Raw genomic sequence first — 10,506 nt, forward strand, 5'->3', positions numbered from 1 at the left:
ATCCAATTGTGCGTACCGACTTTCAAGTTCACTGAGCAAAGTTGTAGCAACCAACCCTTTATTGGGATTTTCAATCCAATTTGTAAATGTCTTTTTAGTTACCAAGCATACATCTTCCAAGAAAAACTCTTCTCTCAAAGCTTTCTTAAAAGCTGCCCAATCACTATCTAGCTCCTTAATCCGATCATGCATTGCATGCCTAGCCAAACGAGAGAAATATCAACTCCATGCATATTGCGGTATGCCATGAAACTATATCTTTTCTTCATACATCCAGATGAAGGCCAAAACATTTTGACCCTTAAATTGTTCTAATTCTTGTCCCACTACCGACAATACATTCATAATTAAGGAATCAATTGTTTCTGCTTCATGTCGAGTTTGCAACTGTTGTTGTTGCTCTGCAACAAAGAAATATTCTATTGTAAAGCATCACCACCACTTGAACTTGTAGAATCCCCCATGTTTACACACCTACTGCCAACTTTCACATCGGGTTCACCATTGTCTGAGTGTTTGGGGTCAAAAGTCTACCACGAGGGTAAGAGACAATAAGGTGAAGGGAGACTTAGGGAGAGGAGTAGGCAAAAGAGAAGGAAATTAAAGAAATAGGAGATGTGGAAGATAATTGATAGAGGTGAATCCAGTCAAATTATTTTGGCATCCCATCATACATGGAAGACATCAGCTCATAATCATAGCTCATAACCAAATACATCCAAACAAGGGAGAATTGAAGCCCAAGACATACTGAGACAATAGCCCAACTCATACACAAATACATAAGATAATCCTTGAACATAATCCATGATCCATACTAGTGTGGTCCATTGACTATTATAGGTATTCACCTCAAAAGCACATGTAGCTTCAATCTAATAGAGGTAGAAACCTTTGCAATTAGGACTTATATCAAATACTTCTAACAAATCCTTGTCAAAGCTAATGAAGTACTTCAATCGTGTCAATAACTTGTCAATAATTTCTAGCCTTCAATCAAGGCTTCAAAGTTTGTACAAATCCAATCTTAAGCTCCTTTGATGAATGCCCAAGGTTGCCCTACTATTTAGGGACCGTATCCAATACATACTTGCATTTAGATCACTTCCAATATCTTCCAAATTGATGAGTGGACTGTGGGCTGCCTTGTTTATGACAGTTTTGAATAATCCAAAATAACCCATAGACCAAGAAAAATCACTCCTTTGGCTACCCCAAATGATACACTAGTTGCCGGGGGCAAGATTCAAGCTTTTAGGCATTAAGAAAGCCCGTGAATGGAGATAAAACAAGAAGAAGCCTTGCTACTCATGAATGCCCTATTCTTTCATGTTCAGAACAACATCATAGCCCCCCTCTTTTTTCCCAAAATGCATACAATAGACACACCTTCCCTTCTTGTTAGAGCTCGTTTTTAAGTGAAACTCTAGTTGCATGGCTTTGGTAACTCCACCTATGGTCCACCTTTGCCCCTACAGCTCACACACATGATTTGCGGTGCAAATCATGTTGATCTCCTTGTTCACTCCCACACAACTCTCAGATTTCATATAGTCACTCTTAAGTTACCTAAGTCACTAACAGGTCTTATTCCATGTCCCGTGCTCAAACCTAGTTGACCTGCTAAACTTAGTGACTTCCAAACAAAAATGAACTTAAAGAGTCTGTGCATTCCATCCTGAGACCTATGCTCAAGCTTCTGTAGACCAAATATGCACACCTACATGATCCATAGCATCTCCATTTTTCACACTATAAACATAAAATCCCATGACAACGTTTGAATAATAAGCCATTCAAATACATTACCAACATTAGAATTGATTTCTCTATCATGTTCAATATTGTAGAAACATTAAGGTTTCTACAAAATACTTCCTTTCGAACTTATTCTTCCATTTTCCTCTCGTTATTAAAAACACTTCATGACTCTTTCTTATATCCTACACTCAATTGAAATATTAGAAAAGATCACAATGGATTGGATAGTTAAAATCACATCACTATTTATATTTTTCGCAACAGAAGACTTCAATATTCCAAAAATAACTTAATATATCCCTTTCAAATAATTATTTCAAGTTACATATGTAAGAAAAAATACATAAAGTGTGGCACATCATGACAATAAAATCTATAATTTATTCAAATAGTCTCTCATTTAGCTTGTTCATGTTGCTAATCTCAATCAAAATTTCTTTTGAGGCTAACTCTCCATACTCTTCGTGGCATTAGGCTTATCTCTCATTAGAAGAAGATGAGAGAAGAAGAGAGAGAAAGACTAGTAGAAGAGAGAGAAGGATAAGAAAAGGGAGAGAAAGAGAAGGGAAGCCATGAAAGCTGGAAGCAAGGGTAAAAGAGACCTAATTATTGATAAATTGATGCCCTAATTCGGTCTGTCAACATCTTAAATACCTGTAATATGCCCCCCCTTTAACCAAAATAATAATAATTTCAAGGCAAATTTTTTTACCCCTCTCTCTCTCCCCACTGACAGCACGTCCAGGAGAGAGAGAGAGAGGGGAGTGAACTAGCGTTAGGGGGGCATGCAGCCCCCCAGGTGGGAGGGATGGAAGCCATACCACCCTCCTCCCCCCTATAAAAGGGAGCTTCCCCCCTCCCTCGACTACAGTGCGCCCCCTCCAGCTCATGCGCAGGCTGATCCTTCCCCCCCATGTGGCCATCGTCTAGACCCCCCTCCGTTGCGGCAACCACCCTCCCCCCCCCCCCCCCCCGGGCTTCTATCAGGAAACTCCCCCTCCTCGTTCACAAGGCAATTGCACCCCCTCCCCCCTATGATAAGGAGAAGAGAAGGAGAGGGAGAGAGAGAACAAGAAGAGGAAGAGAGAGAGTAGGAGAAGGCTAGAAGAAAAGAAGAAGAAGAAGAGGAAGAAGGAGGAAGGAGAAGAGGAGAGAAAGAAGAAGAAGAGGAAGAAGAGAGGAAGAGAAGGAGAGAAGGAGAGGGAGAGAGGGAAGGAGAAGAAGAGAAAAAGAAGAATAAGAGGAAGAAGAAAGAGAGAGAAGAAGAGAAGGAGAGGGAGAGAGAGAAGGAGAAGAAGAAGTGAAGAAGAAGGAGAAGAGGGAGAGAGAGAGTAGGAGAAGGAGGAGAAGAAGAGAAGAAGAAGAAGAAGAAGAGGGAGAGAGAGAGTAGAAGGAGAGAAGAAAAGAAGAAGAAGAGGGAGAGAGAGAGAGAAGGAGAAGAGAAGAAGAAGAGAAGAAGAAGAAGAAGAGAGAGAGAGAGAGAGAGAGAGAGACACAGAGACAGAGAGAGTTGGTGAGTGGAGAAGGTGTTGAGGGCCATGTTTGAGGAGCCGTGTTCGAGGAGCCACTCTTCAGCCACCCCCTCATCGGCAAAGGTCACCTACTCACGACCTTTCCTTACCGAGCCTATCATCCTGAAGGCCCGTTAAGGTCATGACTATCCGAACTCCGCGTGGTAAATGGCTCCCAAAAAGAGAGTTGCGGGAAGTGTAAGTGCCAAAGCTACCATTGGTACCGATAATGCGGGAGAGGCGAGCGGAGCGACCAATGCAACAAATTCCCCTACGATCACGAATCAAACCCAGGTTCTTTAGATATCTTAAGCTTTATAATTAATTCTGTATTATTTCTCGAGGAAGAAATAAAGGGGTACCTACATGCATGGAACAAGAACGAGTCTTAGGATTTTTGTTTACTCTAAGTGCTAGGTTGAATGCATGAAATGGTAGAGTATGGAGTTCGCATAAGTTTATATGCATGGAATGATAGCTTTTACACATATAGAATGATAAGGTTTTTGCATTATTTCACATAAAATAATAGTTTTTAAACCAATTCAGTGCATGAATAGTCATTTAGAATTCATGCTTTGCAATCATGATTAAAAGAAACACATGAAATGTTAATTTCCATTCGTAAGATGCATTTGCACCGATGGATAGAAACCTAGACTTTCATATATGCAAGTTACATGAGATCTGATGCATTAGGAATAAGTATTCGTTGCCAAGTATGAAGAGAGTTAAAGGTCGTTTAGGATGTACAAATATACTAAACGCACCATGTGCATGATGGGTAAGGATGATTGGAAAACTCTGCATAATACTGCACTAAGAGAGATGGAAGGGATGCATGCATCTAGACCGTACCCTGAAGGCCTAGATGAAAAGTCTTGCGTTGCCGTGTGTTAACTGAACTTGGTTAGAGGAAGATGAGTAAAGAATTGGAAGAATAAAAGACCCTTGGTTGGGTTGCAAATAAGGCATGTCCATTGCCTTGGTTGACCAGTTAATGCTTTGAGTTAGGGTTAAGATACCAAAGGGTAAAACCCAAGGGGAAAAGCAAGTCAAAATAAGTGAACTTACCAAGAACATTTACTTCCATGACCTTGTTTGGGATTATTTGGGATCTTGCCAAGTCATGAACGAGATCCAAGATTTGATGCTGGGAGCATCTGGAAAAAAGGAGTCACACCTTAGTAGTTGGTCGTACAAACGGCCTCTGAAATGTTCGTGATTGTACACTTAGGTACATTATTTGATCTCCTTTTTGGAAAGGAACCTTGACTTCATGTCGATCCTAAGTGGGAATGGTCGGACACTTCCGCTCAGGGCAGACTCAGGAAGACCTAGATCGCAAACCCTATGACATTCCTTGCGAGTGCCAGGCGGAGCTTTCTAGACCCTCTTCCTGATGTGCTGCTAAGACGTGTCCCACAAGCGAACAAGCGGACACGTTACAGTTGGTATTAGAGCGAACCAACGAGGTTCAAAGATTACAAGGGTTCTTAATGGAGAAAAATAAAGGGAATAAGGATATAGTCAGGGGAAGGTGAGTAGAATAGAGCAATGTTTTCTATTTAAAATATTTCTTTACTCACTTATGGATGCTGGGTTGCAGAGTCATGAGGCATGGAGCAAGTACTTGGTGTTCCAAGTCATGTTCATGACTGCAATGCGTGCTTCGAATTATCGTCAGAGGCTAGGCATGATGAATATTTTGAACCGCATCTATAATCCTTTGCCTTGTATGTGGAACAGAGATGGACGGGAGATTTAATGATATACTACATAATAGCCCATCGACTCACGTACCTTCAGACCAACTTGAAGAGAATCAAGTGGATGGAGGATTTAAAGATCATGAAGCTATTCATCTTTGTCGAAGCTCATGCAAACGCAACTTTGCATGTTAGCGGTCGGCAAGTCAAGCAGAACAAGTATGTCTATGAAGAAGTGACCCGGGTGATCTCTGCCAACAGGATCAAAGTGTTAGGGCGCTACGAGAAGAACGGGTATCAAAGGAAGGGATACCCCAGGCTTCATATGACTTATCATTTCTTGAAAATCCATGACCCCACTCCATATTATTACTCCGTCCCTGTAGCCGATTGTAACACAATCCTATGTTCCCCAAACTGATGTATCAATCAGCTTGTCCTACTTACCCAAAATAAATGTACTCAAAGGGTTATGCCCTCATGAATGAATAAGACTTTTTACTATTATCTATCTTGATTGTAAATGTTAGCTAAGGTGTTAAGTGATTAAATCACTTGGCTAAAAGCTGTGCTAGTCGTATTAACGTAATATGGGGAACGTTTGATAAGATGTTAACATAAAGAATCTTATTGTCCAGACGCAACCCCAAGTGCAGGTTCCAAGTCCGACTCCTGCACTAAGTACAGCTGTGGTTCAAGAGAAGAAGTTCCTTCTCAAATAAATTAAGCCACCCGTGTTTGATGGCAAGGGAAGGACTGTTCAAGCCGACGCCGAGATCTGGATTGAGTCCATGGAGGACTATTTTGAGGCAGTAAGAACTGCACTTGCTAACCAAGCCATGCTCGCCAAACTTAAGCTTACAGATGAAGCAAGACTTTGGTGGAAACAGTGGTGCAGAGACTAAGAAATCTTGGAGGGGACAATCACTTGGGATAAGCTTAAGGAAGCTGTGCAAGGGAGGTATCTGCCACCTGCCTACCGTACACAAAAGATGAATGAATTTTATGACTTGAAGCAGCTAGGGTTATCCCTGGAAGCGTATTATTCAAAGTCCATTCACTCCTAAAGTATGCGCCTCCAATGGATATGACACAACAGGTGTCAAAATTCTATGCTGGATTGAATCCACCCATAAACACACGATTGGAATCAATGCACCCAACAGCCCTACAAGATGCACTCATTCGAGCTACTCCAATAATACAGGAGATGCAGACCAAACCAAGGAACAACAAGATTTGGCCTTATAAAGATCAGAATAAGGGTATGTCTAAGGCTCAAACTAAGAGAGCGCAGGGTCAGAATCAGGGTCAAATGAACAAAGCTAGGGCCAACGCTATCAAGAACTTTGTTCCTACACAAAGTAATGATCACAACCCACGTTGCTTCCATTGCAATGAGCTCAGACACTTCAAGAGGGAGTGTCCCAAGCTTAGCAGAGGACATCGCCAAGGGCAATTCCAAGGTCAAAATAGAACCGCTCATGGCCAAGGAACCACTGTTATGGCCAGAGGGAGAACCTCTAGTGTCTCCAACAAGGAGCTTGACGATGAAGAAGATCCATCCATGGATGCTGACATTGAGAGGGCAACAGTTCACACTGCTCTTCACAAGAAGGGTCCAAATCGCCAATTCTTGGTGATTCAAACTCCATCAAATTATCAAGGAAAAAGCTTCAAAACTCTGATTGGTTGTGGCAGTACACATTCCTTCATTTCACCAATCTATGCAAAAAGATTAGGGATAGCCACAATAGATGCACCTACTTTACTTGTGGAATTAGAAAATGGTCGTGAGGTCACTTGTACTAGGCAAACTGCTAAGGTGAAATTCCTACTAGGTGGGAAGCCAACTTCAGTGAGATTCAGGATAATGAACCTAGGTGTCCACGAATGTTTACTCGGAATGGATTGGCTAATACCCAATGATGCCCATGTCCACTATGGGAAGGGCCAAATCTCCTTCCAAAATTCTGAAGGAGAACTAGCACGACTCAAGGTGAGACTGGTAAGCCAAAAATACAGTTGGCAAAAGCAACAAGGATAATAAAAGGAGTTAGAAAGGGCCTACCTGTCTATCTGATTAAACTGAATAAGCTAGATCAGATTCAGGAATTTGGGAAAGAACCTTCATGGTTAAAGGAATATGCAGACATATTTCCTCAAGATCTGACAGAACTACCTCCTCAAAGTCGACCACAAAATCAAACTTGTGCCAAGAGCTGCACCAGTCACAAAGAGGCCATATAAGATGTCCATTCCGAAAGCTATCGAACTGAAAGAGCAACTCAAGCAACTGTTAGACCAAGGCTACATCCATCCTAGCAGTTCACCATGGGGAGCTCCAGTGCTGTTCCAAAAGAAGAAAGATGGAACACTTCGTCTATGCATTGACTATAGAGGGTTGAATCAATCAACCGTCAAAAATAAATACACCATTCCAAGAATAGATGAATTACTTGACCGCCTTCAAGGAGCAAAGAACTTCTCTAAGATAGATCTCAGATCTGGATATTATTAGATAAGGATCAAAGAAGAAGATATCCCGAAGACTGCATTCAGTACAAGGTATGGACACTTCGAATTCCTAATGATGTCATTCAGGTTGACAAATGCTCCTACTACCTTCAACAGGTTAATGTAGGATATCTTTAGGCCCTATCTTGATGACTTTGTACTCGTCTTCTTTGACGATACCCTAGTCTACTCTAAACACGAAAAAGATCATGAACCCTAGCTTTGCATTGTTCTTGAAACAATGAGAGCACACAAGCTGTATGCCAAGAAGAAGAAGTGTGCATTTTTCAAGCGATAAATTGAATATCTGGGATTCATTGTATCAGCGGAAGGAATTTCAGTAGATCCAGCTAAGGTCACAGCTAAGGTCAGAGACGTTCTAGAATGGCCAACACCAACTTCTGTCAAAGAAATACGTAGTTTTCTTGGGTTGACGGGATAGTACAGGATTTTTATCAAAGATTATTCTTTGATTGTAGCACCTCTGACTAATCTACTAAAAAAGCAAGTAGCAATTGTACCAAACAGACCAGCTTTTCCAAACTAAAGCAAAAGCTTAGTATCAGCACCCATCCTGAAACTTCCTAATCTTAGTAAGGATTTTGAAGTGGTAACTGATGCTAGCGCACTTGCTTTAAGATGTGTACTTATGCAAGAAGGTCATCCCATAGCATATTCTTCAAGAAAGTTAAAGAGCCATGAAAGGAATAATGCTACCCACGATCTGGAGTTGTTGGCTGTCATCCATGCCCTCAAACTTTGGAGGCATTACTTGCTAGGTAACAAATTTTCCTTAGTGACGGACCACAAGAGTCTTAAATGGATCTTCACTCAGAATGAGTTCAATATGAGGCAATGTCAATGGATCGAAGTGCTGGAAGAATATGATTTTGAAATCAAATATAGGCCTGGAAAAGAGAATGTAGTTGTCGATGCACTCAGTCGCAAGGCATTCCTAAACTCTCTTATTTTACAAGATCCATCAACAGCAAGGTCACTAGCCACAAAGGTATCAATGCCAAACAACCCGATTCTTGAGCTAGCAAAAGATGAAGCATATCATGACCCAGTCTATCAAAAAATGCTAAGGGAGATCCCCATCAAGGATCAAGACCTGAAGCTAAAGACGAAGTATCAAGAATTCTCTGTCAGTGTGGACTTGTCTACTTTAGGACAAGATTATGTATCCCTGCAAGCCAAACTCTCAAGCAGAAGATACTGTGGGAAGCCTATGACTCCCCTTTCTTAGGACATCCAGGCTATGCCAAGACCCTTAATGCGGTCAAGAAGAGCTATTATTGGGAAAGGCTCAAGGGTAACGTTCTCAAATATGTCACGGAATGTTTATCTTGTCAACGCATTAAGGCAGAACATGTCAAAATGCCTGGGAAATTGCAACCACTTGACATTCCCCAAATGAAATGGGAGTTCATTAGTATGGACTTCATTGTTGGCCTACCCCAAGTTCATGGAGAATATAACTCTATTATGGTTGTAGTAGATATGCTCACCAAGGTCGCACATCTCATCCCTATCAAGACAAACTATAAAGCTTCAGACATCGCAAGATTATTCATCAAGGAAATATTCAAAATGCATGGGTTACCCAGAAGAATCATAAGTGATCGTAACTCTCTCTTCACATCACACTTCTGGAGGGCTATCTTTGAGGCTATTAGAACTCATCAGTACAACTTACCATCCCCAAATTGATGGTCAAACAGAATCAGTCAATCAAGTCATTGAAGATATGCTTAGGGCATACTGCTATTGCGAACCCAAAAAATGGATTCAATATTTGCCTTTGGTTGAGTTTGCCTACAATGCTTCTTACCAACAGAGTATTCAGATGACCCCTTTTCAAGCATTGTATGGGCATGATTGTCGTACCCCTTTGAACTTCTCAGACCCAACCTTGGGGGTAGAAGCTTCAAGGGAGATGCTAGAAGACATTGATGATCAAATCAAATCAATAAGACAAGACATCCAAGCTGCCAAGGATAGACAAAAGGCTTACGCTGACTTGAAACAGCAAGACAGATCCTTCGTCGAAGGTGATATGGTCTTCATCTGCGTATGCCCTAAAAAGAGTTCATTGTCCTTGGGAGAGTACAAGAAGCTAAGTCCAAGGTATTGTGGACCTTATAAGATCACTAAGTGCCTAGGGCCTAATGCTTACAGACTACAGCTGCCCGCAATCCTAAAGATTCATAATGTATTCCATGTTAGCCCACACCAGTTCACTTCCCTCTCTCTCTCTCCCCGACGTGTTGTCGATGGGGAGAGAGAGGGGTAAAAAATTTTGCCTTAAACTTAATTAATTAATTTTTGTTAAGGGGGGGCATATTACATCCTCTCCCCCTTAGAGGAATTGAGATGTCCTCATCTCGAGAAGACCTGGGGGTATTGTTGATTGAGAGTATCTTCATCCATCCAGGTGGCATCCTCTTCGGGATAATCTTTCCACTGGATGAGGTATTCCCTCAAGGTCCTTGACCTCAAATGCTTCTCCCTGACATCTAGGACTCTAATGTGGGCTGCTACATTCTCCAGCATGGGCACACTAATCCGATGCATTAAGGAGTTGTATCATTGGCTGGAGGAGTCGATGGGCGCGGTCTTGCTGCGATATTTTCTGCTCCTGCCATAATTCATAACTTCCATTAGTGTTTTCCACATAGCACTTTGATGTTTTTAAACTCTTAACCGAATTTTTGGAAGCCATTTTTCTCATACTAATGCTTATCTCTTTCACTACTTTTACTTTACCATACCCCCTTTTTATTCATTTCCTATCTAATTCCTTCCACCGTATTTCCCACTTTTCTTTTTACTGGGTTTCCCACGTACATACCACCTTTCTTCCGGCTGAGAGGAGAATCCTTCTTAGGATTGGGAGTTAAAGGGTGGCGTTGCTGCTGTTGGGGTAGGAATTTATGTGTGAAGAAGCCACGTGTAGAATCATGGGTTGTATTCTAGTTGCGCATGACAATCGAGAGCAGCCGGTT

This window comes from Lygodium microphyllum, chromosome 9, assembly GCF_053477565.2.
Source record: "Lygodium microphyllum isolate KBCC chromosome 9, Lygodium_microphyllum_v1.1.10, whole genome shotgun sequence".
Lineage (NCBI taxonomy): Eukaryota > Viridiplantae > Streptophyta > Polypodiopsida > Schizaeales > Lygodiaceae > Lygodium > Lygodium microphyllum.